This window comes from Protopterus annectens, chromosome 14.part0 (genome assembly GCF_019279795.1).
Source record: "Protopterus annectens isolate FY-2018-M chromosome 14.part0, PAN1.0, whole genome shotgun sequence".
NCBI lineage: Eukaryota > Metazoa > Chordata > Ceratodontiformes > Protopteridae > Protopterus > Protopterus annectens.
This window is the reverse complement of record NC_056748.1, coordinates 726,892,826-726,914,076: the sequence shown is the minus strand read 5'-3', so window position 1 is coordinate 726,914,076 and position 21,251 is coordinate 726,892,826. Positions and strand designations below refer to the sequence as shown.

At 40.1% G+C, this 21,251-nt stretch overlaps 1 protein-coding gene across 3 annotated transcripts in view; it reads right to left on the bottom strand.

The window, feature by feature from the left end:
- LOC122789199 (solute carrier family 22 member 15-like) overlaps positions 1-21,251 on the bottom strand; it is a 1,485,835-nt gene that overhangs the window by 1,398,185 nt on the left and 66,399 nt on the right. The gene's annotated exons all lie outside the window — the stretch shown is intronic.

Genomic DNA, 21,251 nt, shown 5'->3' with positions numbered 1-21,251 from the left:
CATCACAAATTAATGGAGTTCAGTACTTCAAAATTTCACTGGCCACTGTGGACAGCTACCACCTATCAATAACATACAAAAGTCTTATTCTTAACTTATCCAGTCACACTTGCAATTCCATCTTCATCACCAGCACGACCAAGGACTGCAGAACTTAGCCTAGCATCCAAAATGTTTTCAGCCCCCCCCCCAATCACAATGCTGTCCAAATCAGGACAATTTCCAGATCTCTCTAATCAAATGCTACCTGCAAATGACAAAAGACAACAGAATTTAACTGGAACTAAAAACCTTCCAGGCTTTGTGTGGACTGATGAAGCTAGAAATGCTAACACAGACATGACATTATAAGAATGTAATTTTTACCATCTAGCATTGGCAGTTGCAGCTTAACTACCATAAAGGAAGTCCCTAGCTTATCCCCCCCCCCCCCCCCGAGTGGATCCTCATGGATGTAAACTCCTAATATCAGTCAGGACCTCTGAAGGGATGACCTTGATCGGGAGATTACTTCCAGATCATAGCATCTTGTAGAAGTGCTGAGTGATGCCCGTTTGCTGATGCATAAATGCCATCCAAAATATGATTCAAAAAATGCCAGCTCTAGTAAAATGAACTTCAAAGGCAAATGCTTGCTATGTTTAGGATTACAGAACTTAATACAGTCAGTCATTTCGACAAAGAACTAAAATATTGGTAACCATTTGAAATATTGGAAACTGGTAGACCAAGTCCCAAAACACAGAGACTGAATGACCAAAAAAATGGGACTTGCATATACTAAGTCCAAGACGGACACTTTCAAGATATTAAGGGACTGAAAAGTTTAAGCATAAAGGTCTTCACACATTGTACATATAATAGTGTAGATTATAGGATAATTACTTTGCTTGAATTAAGTCAAAGAGACTGCACCAATAGTTCTGGAAATTTTTTTTTTTTTTTTTTTACTGCTACAGCAACGTTTGTGTGCAGATATATACTTAAGTTGCCACTGTTTTGAAATTCTCCCAAGAGATTACCAAGGGGTTTACCCAGTTCTCCCAAGAGATTACCAAGGGGTTTATCCAGTTCTTCGCTATAAAGTATTTGATAAGAGCACACACAGTAATTAGGCTGTGTTAACGGACACCAGTTAAATCTTTAGGAGTTAGATTCAGGATTGTCGTTTGCCAGGAGAATGCAGTTTTCTCATAACCCATTTTTTCCAATTGGATTCTGGGGGAGCAACATAGTTTGTATATGTTTTTACAGCTCCAAAATATGTTGAGTATTGTCTGCATACTGGAAGGAATAGAAAGGACAGGCTAGATTTTTGTTGTACTCAAATTCTAATAGGCTTACTGGAGTATAGTAGGAGTTATTATTAATCATAAGCTGGGTATAAATTAGATTCTGAAAGGGGGTTAGGTTTAGGGTGTTACATATTGTTTCATACCTGGACTTAGTAGGGAATTCACCATGCATGTCATTCCAATATTTGGAATACAAAAGCGATTGTTGATATTTGATATTGATTAAAAGCTTGTATACATGAGAAAGCATTTTGTTTCTACGGGAAAGGGTTTTGATACTTGAATGTGTTAGGGTTACTTCTTGTTCATTTGTTTTAGTGTTTGCAAATTTTTGTTTTATTAAGGAGTTTAGTTGTCTTAACATGGGGTCATATCTATTTGGAGCCCCAAAGTGTTCTTTGACTGCAATAAAGTTAGTTAGATGGCAAAAATTGCCATAGTGTGGCATTTTTAATAACGGGAAAGTTAGATAGGTCTATCATTTCATTATTGATTTTAATATTTGGGTTTAGGTGAATTGGTTGAAGAAAAAAAAAGAGAGTATCCTGAAGATTGAGAGAGCACAGCAATGCTTGAAAATTTTTTATTTTGTTTTTTTTTTTTAATGCAGGCAAAATTTTAGACTTGTGCTCATTATCAAGCGGTAAAGTATGTGATAGACTGAGGGTTTAGTTTGATTCATTATATATATTTGTGCCAGACCTTAACCCAGGTTGGGATCCATGTATCTACAGATGGTTCACAGCTTGCTATTTGGATTAAGCAGCTTGTATTTATTACGTTGTAGTAAAGATTAAAGTCTGGGAGGCTCAGTCCATCTTTCTCTTTTGAGAATATTGTTTTTTTTTGTAGGAAATTCTGGTTGATTTAGAGGAACCAAAGGAAATGATGGTGGTTTCTATTTTATTGAAAACGTTTTGGGGTACATTTAAGTTTATGGAGTTTAGATGAAATAGTAGCCCAAGTAAAATGTTCATTTTGATAATAGCAGTTTTTGACAGTAGGGATAAATTGATGTTTTTCCATCTGGATAGGTCATTGTTTATTTGATCCCAGACTTCAATCAAATTTGCTTTCATCAAATCTTGATGTGTGTGCATAAAGGTTATTCCTAGGTATTTGACTGTGTATTTGACTGGTATGTCAGACAGGGGGAAATAGGATTCTAGGTGGTTGTGAGGATTTAATGGAAAGATGGAAGATTTTGAGGAATTTAGTTTGTAATTAGCAGCAGTAGAGAAGAGACTTACTGATTTACAAATTTTGTAAAAAAATCGCTACTCTGAGCTCAAAATAAATATTGAAATAATTTGCAAATGCTGAGTATTTTATCTCCATGTTAAAAACTCTGGGTATGTGATGATGCATATTTTGGCTGATAAAGAAGTTGGACAGGTTCAAGATAAATATTATAAAGATATAGTGAAAGGGGGCAACCCTGTCTAGTTCTATTAGTGATTTTAATAGGGTGGGACATTGTTTTATTGATATATAGGGAGGTAGTAGTGTTGTCATAGAGCACTTTTATAATAATAATAATATATTCAGGAAAGTTGAAATATTGCATAGTTACATATAGAAAATTTAAGTCCACATTTTCAAAGACTTTAGTGGCATCTAGCATGAGTGCGTATCTGTTGGTTGTCATTTTATAGAAATAACATTGTTGTCTCTAAAGTGAGGTTATTGTCACAAAGTTCTCTGTTTCATGAAGCCTAATTGTTCGGGGGTAATAACTGAAGCCACAACTTTCTACATTCTACTTGCTAGGATGGAAGTCAGAATTTTAATATCTATATTAATGAGAGAAATGGGTCTATAGTCAAGAGGATTATGCTTGCAGGAATTAGGTTTCAAGATGAGGACTGTTTTAGAGTTGTTCTTATACTTATCAGTAATCCCCTAAGGATGATGTAGTTGTAGAATTCTGATAAGTTGGTCATTGAGAGTTTGGCAAAATTCACCTGTAAATCCCACCTCGGCCTGGTGCCTTGTTGGGTTTGAGGGTTTTAATAGCCAACTTTATTTCGTTCAGTGAGATGGGACTAGGCTAATAGGTTTTGTGTGCGACTGTGTTTGGGAAAGGATAACTTCTCTACTAGCTTGAAGGAATTAATGTCAGAGGGTTTTCCCTTTGTAGTGCATTTCTGATATATAATTTGGGCCATATTTTATGTTTATTAGTTCAGCCAGTGTTCTGGAGGGGGTTTGTGCCCATTCCAAATATCTATGCAGGAGTCTTAGTTTGGCTAAGGATTGGTTTTGCTAATGAAAGGAGTACATTTTTTTGGGGTCTCGTGAAGTTTACTTTCTAGTTCTAGAGAATATTTATTTTGGAGTTTTAAATCAATCTTTGTGTACTCATTGGTGAGGTCAGTGATATATCTTTCTTTGTTCCTTCTTTTTATAAAAGGACGCCTTCTGAATAAGTATCCCTTTGATAACAGCCTTGGCAGTAGCCCATTGAACATCAAAGGGCATGGAACACACGGAGGATTCAAGTTCAAACTGTTTAAGATACTGCTTAATTTCGTTTATAATCATATTAAGGATATTAGTATTTAATGTCCAGGTGGAACTGCTGCCGCAGCCCTTATGGTGTTGCGCTGGGTTGATATTCAGAGATACAGTAGAGTGGTCTGAGATAGATCGTGATTCAAGGGCAAAATTATTAATTTTATTTGAAAAGACATCCGAAATTAGGAAAAAGTCAATTCTAGACCAAACTTTATGAGATGCAGAGAAGCAAGTGTACTTGTTGGCTGCTCTGTCATGATCAAATATTTGGAATGGGTCAATTAAATTGAATTTTTTATCAGGTCATGAATAGATGCAGTTAGTTGGGGGGGTTGTTTCCCGTTTTTATTTGAGCTATCGCTTGAGGGGTCGATAAGTGCATTCCAGTCACCTCCTATAATAAAGAAATGATTGGTATATTGTAGTAATAAATTGTGAATTTCGTAAACAAATAAATGCTGGTTTGTGCAGGGGCTACATATGTTTAGGAACAGTATAGGGCAGTTTAATTGGGGGTAAGGACAGGTAAATAGACACCACCGGCCATTGGGGTCTGATTTAGTGGTGAAGATTTCCCCAAGGAAGGTTTTTTTTTTCCCAATTAAAATGGCAGTGCCTTTTGATGAAAGACTATTTCCAGCTGATAAGATCTGTCCGATCCATTTTTCTATCATTGTCCCATTGGTCATTAGTCAGAGGTCTCTCTTGTAAATAGAAAATGTTACATTTGTTCTGGTAAATTAGGTGCATAATCAATTTTTTTTTTTTTAATTTTCATGTACTATTTATATTTCAAGGGTTAAATCCTAAAACACAATGATTAAAGTGTAAAATAGTAATGACTTGGAGAAAGTGAATTGTTGAGACTTGTCATGATACCAATTCTAGTGTCAGTTGATGTCCTATTAAGTGAAGAAGTTAGAGTAACATGGCATCCATGAACCTTACCACAATCCTAGCACACAACCACAAATCTCCCTGAAATTATCTTATACAAGACATATAGGAATGTATATTACATGTTCCAAGACTATTTTGCGTGTGTAAAATAGCATTATAAAAGTAGCAGGGAGAAAAGCATAAACATCCCAATATTCCAAGGGTCGGCAAGCATCAGACTACCCACCCTCTTGCCGCTCCATGAAGGTTTAGTTTAACCTGAGATTGAGTAATACAAAAGGTATCGTAGCTCTGAATAACATAAGTTGGAAAATTTTCATTTATACCTACAAACAAACATACACTAGTAAGGGATTTACATTGACCTAGTCAGAAGTTTAAGGCAGTCATCTATAGCGTGGGATACATGTACGTTAGTTCCTTGTTTGACATTAAATCCTGACCAGGGTGTGACTAGTCACTGTACTTGTTTCTTATTCCTGTCTCTTAGAGGAAGGGCAAGGAATAATTAACCTACTTATGCATTAGAGTATGCTTCTTTACGCTTATGAACATGCCGGGTAAGATATCCACCTATCCAGTCTATTGCAATATCCTTCTTAAATATAATCAATACAGAGTTTTCCTCCTTCCTACAAATTGAATATTAGAGAGGAATGGGGAGGGTAACACTGGTTTGTAGTTATAACATGTTAAGCCAAAGGAAAAAAACACCATCACAGGAGAACATGTAACATTTGCATCATTTTGTAACATATCACCTACGTAAAAAGGAAGAGCAACATACTTAATATTTAAAACATTTGAGCAAAATATTACATTAAACTGCTCCTAAAGCATCTTATATGAAGAAAAATGCAACCATAAAAACTATCCAGTGCAGTAAACTATGAGATCAAGCATGGGGGTAAGTATGTGCATGTAAGAATGCAAAAGCGTGTCAGCTCACAATATGTAGGACATCCAGTGATTGCCCTAAGTATATAGACAAATAAGTACTGCCTCCATTTGACATACTTTAAAATGTATTATCTTCTACAGTAAGGTAATTGCTTGAATAAATCATTTGTTGTGAATGCTGAGAAATGAGTGTATGTGTGGAAAGGAAGTAGTTGATGCAGAGTGATAAACAGCTGCTGCACAATAAAAGTGAAAGTACTTTTTTTGTTTTATGCTCCCCTCTAACCAGCTTTATGCATCTGAAGCATTTAATTAGCAACAGAACAGTGCATAAGTGGGGGTGGGGGGGCAGTAATAGATCTGTTGTATACATATGCGCAAGTGCTTTGTGGAACACTGTACAAAGAGAAGCACATGCAAAATACTTTATAAACCAGAGTACTTCCCAAACTGAGTCCTAGGGTGTCTGATAACTTCAGAAATAGCTATTTTGGATAGAATAGCTTAATTCCGATTGAATTAGCATCCAACTCAATCCCAGTAATGCATTTCTTCATTTTCGGCGACCTCCCGACTTCGTGATGTCATCAGTTTATGTCCCTGCTAAATTCTGGGTAATGGAATGTTGCAATGGCTCTGAAAGCCTGCTAAAAGACTCGCAGTGTAAAGGCAAGGCCCCAGGAAAGCCTCGGGAGACTCCTACCACCAGGAATAAGCAGGCCCATGCACCTTCACCACATCGGAGACAGGAAACACCTTCCAGGACGGCCGGGAAGCCAAAGAAACACCCAGATGTACTCCATGTAAGTAAATTTGTAGTTAGAGATGATTTCTTTTGCTATTTATTTCAATCCATATTTACTTATTCTGACTGGAAACTTTAATTTTAACAAGCTTCTTGGTTCTATGTTAAGTCAGAGCTTATTTTTGAAACTCATTGTTTAAAGTCTTTTAAAGATACCAAGGCAAAGAGCTTAATTACTTGGTTAATTTACTTTTCTTTCAAATGATTTACTGTTCAGGTAGTTCACCGAAAGCTCTCAGAAATGCTTTTTTTGCTTCATCTACTGTTTGCATTAGATATTTCTGGTCGCTGTGGCAGAAGGAAAGAGTAGCTGGATACCTCAATTGGAAATGAGTTTTCTTTTTAACTAGATACGCACAGAAAGGTGCCAAAGCTTGCCTTGGAACCTTAATGGGCTGTGGCAGGTCCGGAGAAACTAATTTTATGCCCCCTCCATGAAATAATGCCCTTCTTTTTTGCACCCATAAGAATTGTATTTGTATGAGCAGCACTTAGCAACCTGGCATATATTTGTCTAGGAATAGCTTCTTGTGTTCTGCGTAATGCTCTGCGAGACCTTTCAATTACAATGTCTTTACTGAATGTTTTTTTCTCAGTGATTGCCTCAAAGATCTCTCTTAATATGGCCGATATCTGAGCTTGGTCAAACTTTTCTGGGATGCCTCGTATTATAATGTTATTCCTTCTACTATGCGCTTCTAAGTCTATTATTTTTTGCTGCAACTCACAGAACTGTCATTTGAACTTACTTTTGCTTGTAGGTCTTGTATTTTCTTCATATTTTCTTCAGTTTTACTTTCAGTGAGATTTAGTCTTGTGATTATTTGATCCAGATTAGATTCAAATGAGTTAAGCTTGTCTGAGAAGCTTTTTATGTCATCTTGAACAGGTTGCGGTGCTGATTTGATGTCCCTCATTGTAATTGCAGGTTCCCCTTTAGTTTTGGGGGCTCCTTTGCTAGATTCATGTAGTGGTTTATTAGCTTTGTCTCTTGGTTATTATATCCTTCTCAGGGGAAACTACAGAGAAAGTTTGGTCTTAGATGTTAAAGTAGTCATCTCTGGCAAAATTTCTTTTTACAATTAAATGAGACCAGTGCTGTACGATTAGAACTCCTTTTCTTTTACTCTCCCTATTTCAGGATTCAGTTTTTGGAGAGATGCCCGTCACCATGTGGCTGCAACTACACAGAGTCGGTACTGGTACCATAGGATAAATCCAGGTAAAAATGCTGTTCAGTTCCAAAATGTTGTTGAACAACTGACAAACAAAGAAAAGGTAATCAGTATTTTCACTTTGATGTGAAGGTAGACCCCAGATATGGGTTATATTAAGGGGATGAAATTTGCTGTTATAGGAGCAGCAGAAAGTAAGTGTGCGCTCAGTGCTGGGCGGCCATCTTTGAATCCCATTCCAGAGAGTTTCTGAAAACTAAACTTAAAAAAAAGCATACAATAAACAAACGTAAATATTTTGTGAACAATACAAGCTGTTAGAACTGTAGAAATAGCAATGTTATCAGCAAGAATTATTCTTTATAATGATAATGGTTGGTGCATTCTTTTCCATAAATATTGTTATATATAATGCACACAAACCCCAAATTATTTTTGTAAACTTTCACCAAAAAAAAAAAATCATATCTTAAAGACAGACCCCAAAAAAGTTCTAGACACCATAAAGCAGTATGGGTGTGAGCTGGAAGTATACAAAAAAAAAAAAAAAAAAAAAAAAAAAAAAAAAAAGGCATTTTAGGCTTGCGTGCGTTAAAAGGTGGCAGCATCAATTTCTTTAGCACAGACAACTACAGATCCCAAGCAGGAAAAAGATGCTTCAGTGAACACAGAAGAAAGTTGCCCTTTAAAAAAGTATTGTAAACTTTCATAGAATCCAACAGTAAAGAATTAGCACCCTGAAAGAAGTTACATATTCTTCTATTAAAGTTAACTTGTCAGCCATAAACTTATATATGCAAGAAAAAAAAAAAATCAGTAACAGGGAAAGAGGAGTCAATCCATTTTCTTCAACTGGTATTTCTAGTACTGCTCCTCTAGCAGAGGGCAGGATCCGGGCCACCCTCTATGGTGACAATGACAGCTATCCCTCACTAGAAAAGGAAAGACTATGCAAGTCAACTGTGGGGAATCGAGCTATGGTCAAGGCTTACCAGACTGGTATATCAGAAGAGTTCTGAACGGCCTAGGATGATGAACAGACTGTTCCAGAAAATGACACCATACCAGGGGAAACCATATCATCATCTTCTTTTCGGCTTTTCCCGGTTAGGGGTCGCCACAGCGGAACTCCGGTCCACTAATGATTGGCAGTAGATGAGGGCTAAAATGCAACTCTAACAATGGCTCTGCCTTTGAACAGTATGGCCTTTGGTAAAAAAAATGGATGAAATTGCAGAAAAATCCTAATGGCCACTTTGGCCAAGTGCATCTCAGGGACACCCTCCCAAGAGAAAAATAGAAAACGCTTTGCTGCACTAGGTATTTGTTGGGGATACAGACAGACAGCAGCAAGTTTCATTCCCCATTCTGCTCACAAAATAACTTCTACCTCAGAAACTGAGAGGTTACTTGTGCAGCATTAGCAGTAACTGGCTTAAACAAACTGCTAAGGAGATTGTTCACCCTCCACTAGATGTGACTGGCTAACAAAAGGCAACTAGCGGGTACAGTCCATTCTCAACTCTTATCACCTTTTAATACAGGGGATAGTATTAGGTTCCTCCTTGTCTGACAATATACCATACGTAAGCCATGTTATTTTTGTGTGGATAGCAATACCACCTTAGGGAAGGGAGCCTTAAAATGCCTGTAGAATGAGGAAGGCTGCCCTCTTTCCAAACCACTATTGAAGACTGGCCTCTGACCATGACCACAGACCCTCAACTCTCTGCACTTGGAGAGCCCTCACCTCCAACCTAGGTTCAAAAGTGCCCATGATGACAAGCAGTGAGGAGAGCTAGGAAAGGTCTATAAAAAAAGAGATAATATCTTAAAGGCTACACAGATCTATCTTACTTTCATTTCTTGCTTCCTCATCCTTATCAGTATTCAAGGCTGGGGAATCTTGAAGGAAGTTTAAATAATTATTCTTACATTTATCCTTCTTTCCTACTGTCAGAGGTGACTGAGCTGAAGAAAAAAAAAAAAGGCTCGTCATACCCAGATCTACCAGCAGACACATCACACTAAGATCTATGGATCCTTCTTCCCTGCAAGGGAAGTTGGCATATGGCACAGGCAGCAGACAATGCTGTTCTTTGGCTTTTATCCAAGTTGAAACAAATGCAGAAGGGGCACAATGCAAAGAAACCTGCAATGTCAGCGCTATGATGGACATTGGTGCCATGACTTGAGCAGAAGGCAGTAATCCTTACCAATATGAAGTGATATCAACCTGGGCCAAAAGGTAAGACCAAAGTGAAAAGCCTCTAGCCTAAACCAATAGCTCTTACAAAGTTAAAGGGAAATGAGCCAGTTGGTCCCAAAATCTATGTCAGGAGCACTGTTAAAGCACCAAACTATATCAACAGTCCTGACATCAACTGCAATACTAATGGTGTAAAATTCAGCACCCAAGGCTGCAGCCTAGACAGCGAGGTAGAAGTTAATGTCAATGGGCCATTTAAACAAAGATACTAAATGCCAAGGATCTAGCATTCAGTGTCAGGAGGACCGCAGCTTCAACTGAGCACAGTGCAGACAACTGTATAGGTTGAGCAGCAAAATAAGGCAAGCAGGAAGGTGTTCTAATTGCCATGATGTTCGCTGGGACCACAAGTGTTTGATAGCTAGATTGTCTGGTCACTTTTTTGATGGCCCATGTTAACTTAAATGTGCTTATATGACCTGACTGACCTGAAAGAGCAAGGGTCAGTCATTTTCTCCTAATTTCATCTAAAGAAGACAGTGAAGAAACACCCTAAAGTATGGGGATAGGGACTGGCAGATTCCTCAGAAATAACCACTGCAGCCTAAGCAAGACCAGACTGTGAGGTGGTAGTAATGAACCTAGGTCTCTTGGGACCAAATTTGGTGTAGGATTCCTGAGTCGGTGGGAATCTTTTTAGAATCTCTGCCCTTACACCAGGTTGAGACTTAGCAGTAGTAGGAGGGTAGTGCTTAATGAACTAGTCAAGGGTTAAACAGGTGTGGAAAAAGTACAGTTGTGTACACTTACCATAAATGTAGATGTTAGAGTGTATTCACTGTTGCAGTCATTACATTTGTGTAACCTGCTGGTAGGTTGCCCTCAGTCGGCCTGATTAACAAAGTCTTGGGTCCTGCGGCAGTTGCTGTCCCTTCTTCCATGACGTCAGGTCGTCAAGGGTATAAAACATGCAGCCGTTGCCATTACATCAGTTTTTCTTGCCCCAGATGTCAGCTGCCCCCCTAATGGGGAGAAAAATATAATTAAAAACACAAAAATATACCTCCAACCAAAAAGTCTTTTAAAAGCATAGTAAAAGAAAGTAGAGGTATAGTAAGAGAAAAAAACAGGGGGCTGGAGGGAGGGTAACCAGGACTGCAACAGTGAATACACTAACATCTACATTTATGGTAGGTGTACACAACTGTACTATGTTCTTAGTGTTTCACTGTTGCAGTCATTACATTTGGGTAGATTCCCAAAGCTATGGTTGGGAGGATGGATTTATACAGCATTAGGACCAGCTATAAAAGGCCCTGCAAGACAGCAGTGGCAAAGCCAGCTCTGGATTTAGAGAAAATTGGTAAATGATAATGCTTGGTGAAAATATGAACTGAACTCCAGGTAGCTGCTTCTACAATATCCCTGGTAGGAACACCTCTGTGAAAAGGCTGCAGAAGTAGATGCAGCCCTGGTGGAATGATATCGGATCCCCTGGGGGGATAGGTTTTCCATGGTGCTTATAGCAGAAATGAATGCAATGGCTTATCCATTTAGAAATGGTTTGTTTTGAAATAGCCTTTCCCTCTGCCCCTGCAGCAAATCCTACCAGCAGGTGCTCAGATTTTCTTCAAGGTTTAGTCCTGTCCAAGTAGAATCTAAGTTGTCTGTGCACATCCAATGAATGCAGAATCTGTTCCCCTTTGTTCTGTGGATTGGGAAATATTGTTGGCAAATGAATGGACTGATTAAGAGCCACACTGGATACCACCTTGGGCATGAAGGATGGATTGGTCCTGAGTGACACCCTGTCCATATGAAAGATTATGAAAGGCTGTACTGCCATAAGGGCCTGTAACTCAGATATCCTTCTAGCTGAAGTGATTGCTAGAAGGAAAGCTGTTTTCCAAGAAAGAAATTTTAAGTCTGCAGTAGCAGCTGGCTCGGAAAGGAGGGAGAGTGAGTTTCTCCAATACAAAGTTAAGGTCCCAGGCAGGGGTTGGAGCTCTCCTGGGTGATCTCAAGTTTTTGGCCCCTCTGAGGTACTGCTTGAGCAGAGGATGAGAGAAGAGGAGAGATTCTGTGTTATAATGAGCCGAGATGGCTGAGGCGTGAATTTTAATGGAGGAAAAGGACAAGCCCTTGTGAAGCATCTCAGTTAAGTATTGTAAAATCTGAGGTGAATTGGGTGCTGCTGTGCTCATCCCTTGAGATTGATTCCAAGCACAGAATCTTTTCCATTGGTCAGCGTAAGATTTTCTAGTACTAGGACTTCTCGCCTCCAAGATGACATCCATCACAGGTTTGCTGAGGGATGCTAAGAGTGAATTTAAGCGATTAGCCAAGCTGCAAGGTTCAATGTTGGGAGCTGGGGGTGCAGAGTTTGGTTTTCCTGCTGAGACAGTAAGAAAAGTGTCCGAGGCAGGTGCCATAGAGAAATTTGTGGCACTGCATAAGAGTGGGTACCAGTGTTGGGGTGGCCAGTCTGGAGCAATCAAAATCATTCTTGATTTGTCCTGTTTGACTTTTAGCAGAAGTTTGGAGAGTAGAGGCAGAGGGGGAAAGGCGTAGACAGATCGTTTTTTCCAGCTGAATGACAGAGCATCCACTTGGAGGCTTTTTTTGTGAGGAGTCCTTGTGCAAAATTTGTCCAACTGGTAGCTGTGGGGGGAGGCAAATAGATCTATGTCTGGGCTCCATTTGCTTGTCAACATGCTGAAAATCCGTGGTTACAGTTTCCACTCGTGTGGGTCCATGAGATTTCTGCTTAGTCCGTCTGCCAGTGTATTCAGTTTTCCTGGCAGAAATTGAGCTTGTAGTTGCACTTGGTAGCTGAAGGCAGTGTTTCACAATGCCATGGCTAGTCTGCAGAGGGGGTAGGAATGTGTACCCCCCTGCTTGTTTATGTACCACATAAGCGTGGTGCTGTCCGTCATTACTATTAGTTGTCCTGGATGAATGTAGTCCTTGAAGGCTGTCCGAGCATTCTATACAGCTAACATTTCTTTTTGATTAATACGTAGGTGCATTTGATTCAGGTTTCATTTGCCCTGAATCCACTTCACTGCCAGGTGAGCCCCCCATGCATAGTCTGATGCGTCTGTAGTCGGGGTTTGGGTGGCAGGCGGTAGTGTGAATGGCAGTTCCTTGTTTTGGTGGCAAGCCTCTGCCCACCATAGGAACTCCAGGCGTAGGCAAACTATGATAGGAATCATTGTTTCCAAGCTGTGACAATGCTGACTCCATAGACTTTTTAGGTACCACTGAAGTTTCCTCATATGCACTCTTGCACATGGAATTAGAAGAATGCAGGAGGCCATGAACCCCAAGGCTTGCAGTATTTGTCTTGCAGATATAGCAGGGTTTTTGTGGCCACTTGTTTGAAGTAAGTTACCAAATGAATTTGCTTTTCTGGCATGAGGAAAGCCATCTGGGCAGTTGTATTCAAGCTTGCACCCAGGAATGTAATCTGTTGAGAGGGTACCAGTTGTGATTTCTTTTCATTTATGGTGTACCCTAGACAAGTTAGAACCGTTTTTACAAATGCCAGATGATTTATAAGTATGACCTGGTTTTCTGCCTGAATTAGACAATCGTCCAGATATGGATATATATGAATATTTCTTTGCCTGCAAAATGCAGTTACTGGAGCCAGGCACTTTGGCTTGTCTACTGCACCCAGGGTATTCACAAAGGGCAGTGCAGAGAAATGATAATGCAAGTAGCCTGCTTTGAAGCATAGGAATCTTCTGCAAGATTCCCTGATTGGGATATGCAGGTAAGCTTCTTTTAAATCTAGAGTTGCCAACCAGTCATCCTTGCCTAGCATATGAAGTAACTGGTGAAGAGTCAGCATCTTGAATTTTGGAATGTCCGGAAAGGTGTTTAGAGTAGACCGGTCCAGAATTGGACGCCATGATTTGTCTTTTCTGGGTACCAAAAAAAGCCTGGAATAGAAACCTAGTCACTTTTCCTCTTCTGGTACCAGTTGAATAGCACCCAAGTTTAAGAGGGAAAGTACTTGTTTCTGGGCCTCTGCCCACTGATTTGGGGACAGGTCTGGCCACCAGTTTGGTGTTGGCAATGTGTGGAAATTAAATCTGTGTCCCTGGGACACTATTTAAAACCCATTTGTCCTGGGTTATAAATTCCCAGTTTTTTGCATGAAGAGCAATCTTCCCCCCCAAAAGGGGCTGCTAAAGGTCAAGTGCTTGGTAATTTTAAAGGAAAGTCATTGAGACTGTTTACCATAGGGGGGAGTCTTGCTATTTCTAGATTTGGAAGTGGAGGCCCCCCATTGCTTAGTTCTGAGAGTCCCTTGGGACTGACAGCTGGTACTTTTGGTGCATCTGGGTTTGGCTTGACAGGATCTGAAGGAGCTGGAAAGGACCAATTCTTGGTAGGCCAGTGCCTACTAAATCTTGGAGGTTGCACTTGTAAGAAATCTTTCACAGTTTGCATATATTTAGCTTTACCTTCCATCTTTTTTTAGAACTTCTTCAGCCTTACTGCCAAACAGACTGTCCTGATTTAAAGGAGCATCCAACAATTTTGCTTTAACATGATCAGGCAGAGATTGCTCCTTAAGGCAAGCATGCCTTCTAAGCACAGACCCAGTAACAGCAGCCCTGCAAGAGGCCTCTAAAGAATCAAAACCACATTGCAAAGTAGGTTTTCCAACCTGTTCAACTGAATGCAATAAATCTTTATTTTCCACACAGTCAGAAATAAACATAATTTTCTGTTTAAGCAGTCCCATAATATGCTGTTGATATTTTAGCATATGAAATTGGCAGTTTAAGGCCCCGATTGCAAAGGCTGCAGAAGTATAAACCTTTTTACCCCATCTAGCCTACGCCCTGGAATCCCTATCAGAAGGAGTAGGATTTTTAGCAGTAGAATCCTTAATGCCCTTGGGCCCCTGAGAAATGGTTTCTGGGGGTCTGCAATAGGATTTTTGAAAAGGAACTTGTGGGACTCAGAACCCTGTAGTATCCATCAGGTTTACTAGGAGCTAGATGCAGGGAATCAGGGGCCATACTGGATTCCGAAAACACATAAAATCAACAATGTCTAGTACAGGAAGTATAGCCAAAAGCCTATGCTGGGGTAGAAGGAGTAAATCCCTAACCTCTTTTTAGATTCAGAAAATTCCTGACTTTCCCAGTGGAAATGCTCCCTTAAGGTATGTAAAGTTTCCCTAAAAGAAAAGTCCTCGGGGGGGGGGGGGGGTGCAGAGGGAATGGAATCCTCTGCATCAGAATCCTCATAGGTAGGAATGGACAAATCCAGGTCATTGGAAGAATTAGAAGAAACAGAGTCCTGATCAGAAGATTCATAGTCAAACTCAGTCCTAGGCCTCTTAGAAGGGGGGGTTGACTACCCCTGATTAGAGCAATAAGATCTTCAGCCATTTTGATCATTTGTTTTTAGGCATAGGGGTCTGAACATGTGGCCTGGGCATCAGTTTTTTAGACAGATTGAGATTTAGGCCATAGAATAGAAGGTGGAGTTGGTTTAATATGCAAGTCTGTAGGCCTGAATACACCCTCAGGAGCCGGTGCCTGCACAGCGGCTCCAGACCCATCCAAGGTAGAGACATCCGCGGGTTCCATAGGTGAAGCATCTCTAGGCATACCAGACAACGAATGGGTCTCAGTAGAGGCCTGCGAGTCAGACGTAGCAGGTATCAGGCTGGCTTAGGAAATGCGTCGTCGGCAGTTTTTGACCTCAAAGGCCTGTCTATTTCTTTGCGTTTTTTCGGAATTCCGGTAGTCTGATGGCTAATCGACGGATAATTAAACAGAGAACCAAATATTTGGAGGCAAAAATGTACTGACTACGGATAGTGCGCTGATTAAATAAAGCACAAAACCAACAGCAAGGTACATCGTGGTCATGGCCTAGGCAAGGAATACAGTACAAATAAAAATCTTTATGAGGTATTTGCTTCCCACAAGTAATGCAATTGTTAACTTTTACTTACATCGGTAAGGATCAAGAAAAAAAAAAAAAGTATCCACAATGGGGTACTTAGCTTTAGGTTGAAGACTTTGGTTCTGAAACTCAAAAACGAAAATTTCTGGAGTCTGCCAACCAGCACTTGCTAACGGCTTCTGCTTTGGGCACTGCACGGCAAGAAAGACTTATGTAATGGCGTCGGCTGCATGCTTTATACCTCTGACGACCTGACGTCATGGAAGAAGGGAAGAGCAACTGACGCAGTACCCAAGACTTTCTTAATCAGGCCAACCTGCCAGCAGATAACCCAAATGTAATGACTGCAACAGTGAAACACGAAGAACATCTAGCCTTCATCTTCTCCAATGAATGATAACCTAGCTTTTTTTTATCACCAATGGCTAGACACTTGAAATGTACACACACCTCACAATCAGAAATGCCCTTTGCTCATCACAAAACGGAATCTTGTTTTCATATTAATGCTTTTTTTTTTTTTTTTTTTTTTTTTAATTCTTTACAAAGAGTTTTTCTTTTCCATCTGTCTTAAAGTCTCCTAAATGCTTTATACTATGCATGGGTAACATCAAACTGTCTACTGTATAACCACACGTTACTCATTAAAGGCAAGATGTAATTAAATTATCGACCATGGGATAGGCAAGGCCAATCTCTAACCAAATGGGATAGGTTAACTAAAGCACAAAAAGGGAAATAGGTTCATTGGTTGGGCAGGCAGCCTAGCACTTGCCTATCTGAAACAACACACCAAAGTAAAGTTTTATCTAGAGTGGAAAAAAATTGCTGTGCAATAGGTGCTGGGGATGAGAGCACTGAAACTCTTGAGAGGAAAAATTGAGAAAAGTGGAACACATTGTAATACTGTACTCTACAAGTTAAGATCAAAGAAAATGTACAAAAGGGACAAGAAATTATTTGAGCACAAAACAAGTAAATCTTCTAGGAAGCCTGGGTCCATTAGAGATACACCTGTCTTTACCATGTGACAAAAAGATCTGGAGAAAGTCCGGATTTGCAGCGCCCGTGGGTAAGGAAACGAGTGGTCCAACGCACTTCCAAACCTTTTTCAGTTAAGTCCTGTTAGCTTTAGCCCTGTTGGTGACAGGAGATGCAGCTACATCAACAGATAGAGGGCTGTCAAGAGCTAAACTGTACAACATATCTCACAATGTAAACCAGCAAAATAAAAATACCAGTCACCAACAATACATAAAAGCAATAAAAAAGAAAAACGTGTTGATAAACGGCAGAGTACTTTATTAAATAAAAAGGTAAGTGCTTTCGTAGAAAAAGTTCCACTTCATCATTAGGGTCATAGGTGTGTAGTAGGCTAATGGCCCTGGAGCCTTTACAAGCCTAGCCCATAGGATTACCCTGCGATCGTGCCACCCAACCTTAGTTTCCAGTGCCTCTGTCGTCTTGGTGAGATTTGGTGAAAAACACTGTCCACCTTGTGAAGGTACTCTAAGACTGGAGGATGAGTTCAATTTCAGCAATACTACTCTCCTTTGCTTGCTGACTTCTCTCCATTCAGATCCTCCAAAAAGTTAGTTCCTATTAGGGGGAGTAGGTGCATTACATGATAGTATGGTGTGAAATTGTTGTATGGAAGAGCACAGAAAGGAAGAATAAAATGGCAAACCCAAAACATATCATCTGACTTCACTTCCCAAACCACACAAATATAGCAGCCAATGAAAAATTAATAGATTACAAACTGGAAATCCATCTTTTCCCTAACCTCCTATTAACCCCCCTCCCCCCCACACAAACAAACACACACACACACACACACACACACACACACACACACACACACACACTAGATGCATCAAAAGGTTTGCTGCTCTATTGACATATAATGGGATTTGTGGGGTTTTCTTTTGTAGTCCAAGAGGAATTGTTTCTGCAAGGGTCTCTCAGTATAGTGACAGCTTCATTACCACTGCAGCTGTTGCACTACAAAAAAAACCCTGAACAAGATCATGTTGATACGTCAAGCCCCATTGGTAGCCATGTTGTAAAAACAGGTTAATATTGCAAATAAAGCACTTTGGGTGGGTGGGGAGTGTAGTGAAGATGTTTGTACTGTGTGCGGCTGGGCTGAGCAGACCTAGTCCTCAGAGAAGAGAGTCTGTTCCTGAGCTATGCTAATGTACAAAAAATATTTGTTATCAGCAGTGTAATCAAAATATAATGTAGGACATTTTTTTGTTCTATGGGTTCTTTTTATCAGACAGGTTACAGGGTTGTTGCTTGATGCATTTTTATAAAGCTGCTTACTTTTACAGAGAAAGATGGTCACTGAAGACAATATATTGCATTTAAGTCAACTGGGAAAAATATTCAGGCCCACAGCAGTAGTGCAAGATGGTTAGTTCTCCTGTGTTGATCAGCTGTAATTCTAGGTGGGTGGTTCAGTACTGTATAAGGTTGGATATGGTTTTAAGCAGGTAATACTCATGTGGTAGGTAAATATGTGGAAACGGTCCTGATATGTAGCTGTGTCTTTTAAGTTGGTTTGTGATGTTGTTTAAAAAGTGGTAGGAAAGCAGTGGGATTAAATGTGTGTACCTATGGGGTGGCTTAGGAACTGGAGTGGGGGGGGGGGGGGGGTGAAGCTGGCTACACCTTTCACTAATGTGGGAAAACGTCATTCTGGGTCTTCACAAACCTAGTCTGCACACCCAGCCCAACAAAGGTAAATAAATGGCCTGAGGCAAAGTTTTGCTGTGGCTGTTAAATGACCGAAACTAAAAGTGAAGGTACATCACTGTATATAAACTAGTGAAAAAAGGGAAACCCTGCATATGTTGGAGACCTGCACACCACTACTGTATCACTGGGTGCTCAGTGATGTTTAAACATGAAGGTAGCCTACCCTGTAAAAACACAGGCAAGCAATGTAGGCCATCTGTACACGCAGTCTTGACTATGGCAATGTTCTTTATGCTCAAGCTGTATGAAATGGGATACAAAACAGTTACTACAATTACCTCAAGTATTTAGAGCAGTAAAGGGGCAGAGTGGTAAATTTCAGGTTCCTCTTCATACTGTTGTGTAACTTCTCCATTCACTGATGGGGAGTATCGCACTTTAAAGCAGCTTCTCCCCTGTACTTGATAGGGAATGAGCTCCAGACCTTGGCAACCTGTCATTAGTTCAAATCATGCCGATTAGGTTTGTATTGGATCATAGTGACTAAGTGGAAAAATAGTTGTGCAGAGTAGTAGTTATTGCTGGACAATGAGATGTATGCTGGATAATTTTGTAAGTAATAAGAGTTGTGTGTGTTAATTGATTATGTAGATCTAACCATTGTGGGCTTTTTAATGCTATATGGTGGTTGGGTCTGAAAGGAGTATTTGCTGCCAATTTAGTCAGTGCATTGTAAGTTTTGCTTTTGTTCTTAAGTACGAGCGCCATAAAGTAGTGGCAAGGGTCATTTTAATTGCATTGGTAAGAAAGTTGTTGGCTCCAAGGCATTTCTAGTTTGTGGTAAGCATGCGTTGTGGGTTAAAAAGCCATGTTTTAGTCGCTGAAGCCTACCGAGTAATTTTTTGGAAATGTGCAAGGTTGTCTGATGTGCATACAACTGAGGATTCATCTACATATTTTATTACGGAGACCTGTTGTGAGGATATGTGGAGGGTGTTGGTGAGAGTGGGCCCAAGGGTGGAGGCTGTGGTACGGGGCGAGGTTGGAATGATGTTTTACTGACAGATTCCTGTTGGATAAGTAGCTTTTGAACCATAGAAGAGTGGGCTGAGCTAGATCTAGTAAGGACATTTGAAATAAAAGACTGCTATGATAAATTGAGTTGAAGCTTTTAGATAAGCCTTGCAATAAGGAGACTATTCAGTGGTTCTTGCTAGCTTTCTTGATATCTGTAAAGGTTAGACGTGCAGTGTTAATACTGTGGGAAGTAAGGAAGTCTTGTTGTATGGGGATAGGCGGTTTTCTTGACTGAGATGGTTCATCAATTGTTTTTAGAGTACATTTTAAGTAATTTGTACACTGGGGATAAGATTGCTATAGGTCTAAAGGTAGTAATACATGTTGCATTTCTTCCTTTGTGTATAAGGGAAGTGTGACATTTTTGTTTTCTTGAGAGGGACCATAGGATTCCTAGATTGACCCATTTAGAAGAATTAAACCAAGACAAATGACTATCATGTATTAAATATGCTACAATAGATAAACATGATAATAAATTGGAATCTGTTACATTGTGTGTATTGACATTTATTGTGGAGCTTTTCATGTTTATCTACTGAATTCTATTTTAATTATTTTCTATGTTGTGTATTTTTACATTTAAAGCAGAGATTTTCTGCCTGGGCCTGGGCGGCCATGGTGGTGCAGTGGTTAGCATTGCTACCTCACAGCAAGAGGTTCTCCGGTTCGTTCCTCAGATGGGGTGCCTTCTGTGCGGAGTCTGCATATCTTCCCTGTGGTCGCGTGGGTTTCCTCCGGGTGCTCCGGTTTCCTCCCACATCCCAAAGACATGCTGCAGGTGGACTGGACACTCTAAATTGGCCATAGGTGTGAGTGTGTGTGTGCCTTCTGTGGAAGATTGGGCACCGGGCTGGCAACTCGACATTGAAACTCCACTGCCAATCATGAGCGGACAGGTGATCCGCAGTGGCAACCCCTAACCGGGAAAAACCGACAGAAGAACTGTCGTCCTGGGCCTCCCCTGACCCAGTAGACTATCCTGGTAAACAAATGCAAGCAAATAAATAGGTAAAACCCAATTAACACCCAGTCAACAAGGAGACTTAAAAAGCTTCCAGATGATTTTTTTTTTAAACTTATTTCGTAAAGTTAAGCACTTTCATCCTATTGACATGCACAGACTTCATTAGAGCCGACAAAAAAACTCCTCTTGCACAAATATTTAAACACTAAGAATCAACAGAGAATCATGTGACTAGAACAGCAAATCAATATAATCTCACTTTATACATTTTATGCATTAGAATGGGTAACAAAACGTGAGGGAGGGGGCATGAGAACATAGACTGGAATATTGTGTATTATGGCAGTTTAGGCTAGATGCAAGTGTCTATCCAGGATTAAATGACTTATCAATGAGTAGAGTGCTACAACTATGGGCTGCTAAATTGTGACCGCCTTCATTTTTAAATATAAAATTTGAACTGGCTTGAATTTTCCCTTCATCTAAAACTGTCCTAACTTACATAACTCACCTTCTAAATAAACCCACAGCATGTCCCCCTCTCTCCAATCAACTTGCCAACTATTCCCCCCCGCCCCCAACTTGCCAACTATTCCCCCCACTGCCCCCTACGCAATGCTAAGAAACTCCTCCTTCAAACTTGTACACCCAAAAGGAACATAGGTAATCTCTCTTGTACAAGTCCTCCATTACAAAAGTCTGGTACAACCTCCCTGTCAACTTGTGAAACATTACACAAACCAACAATTTTGAAAATTGTCCAATC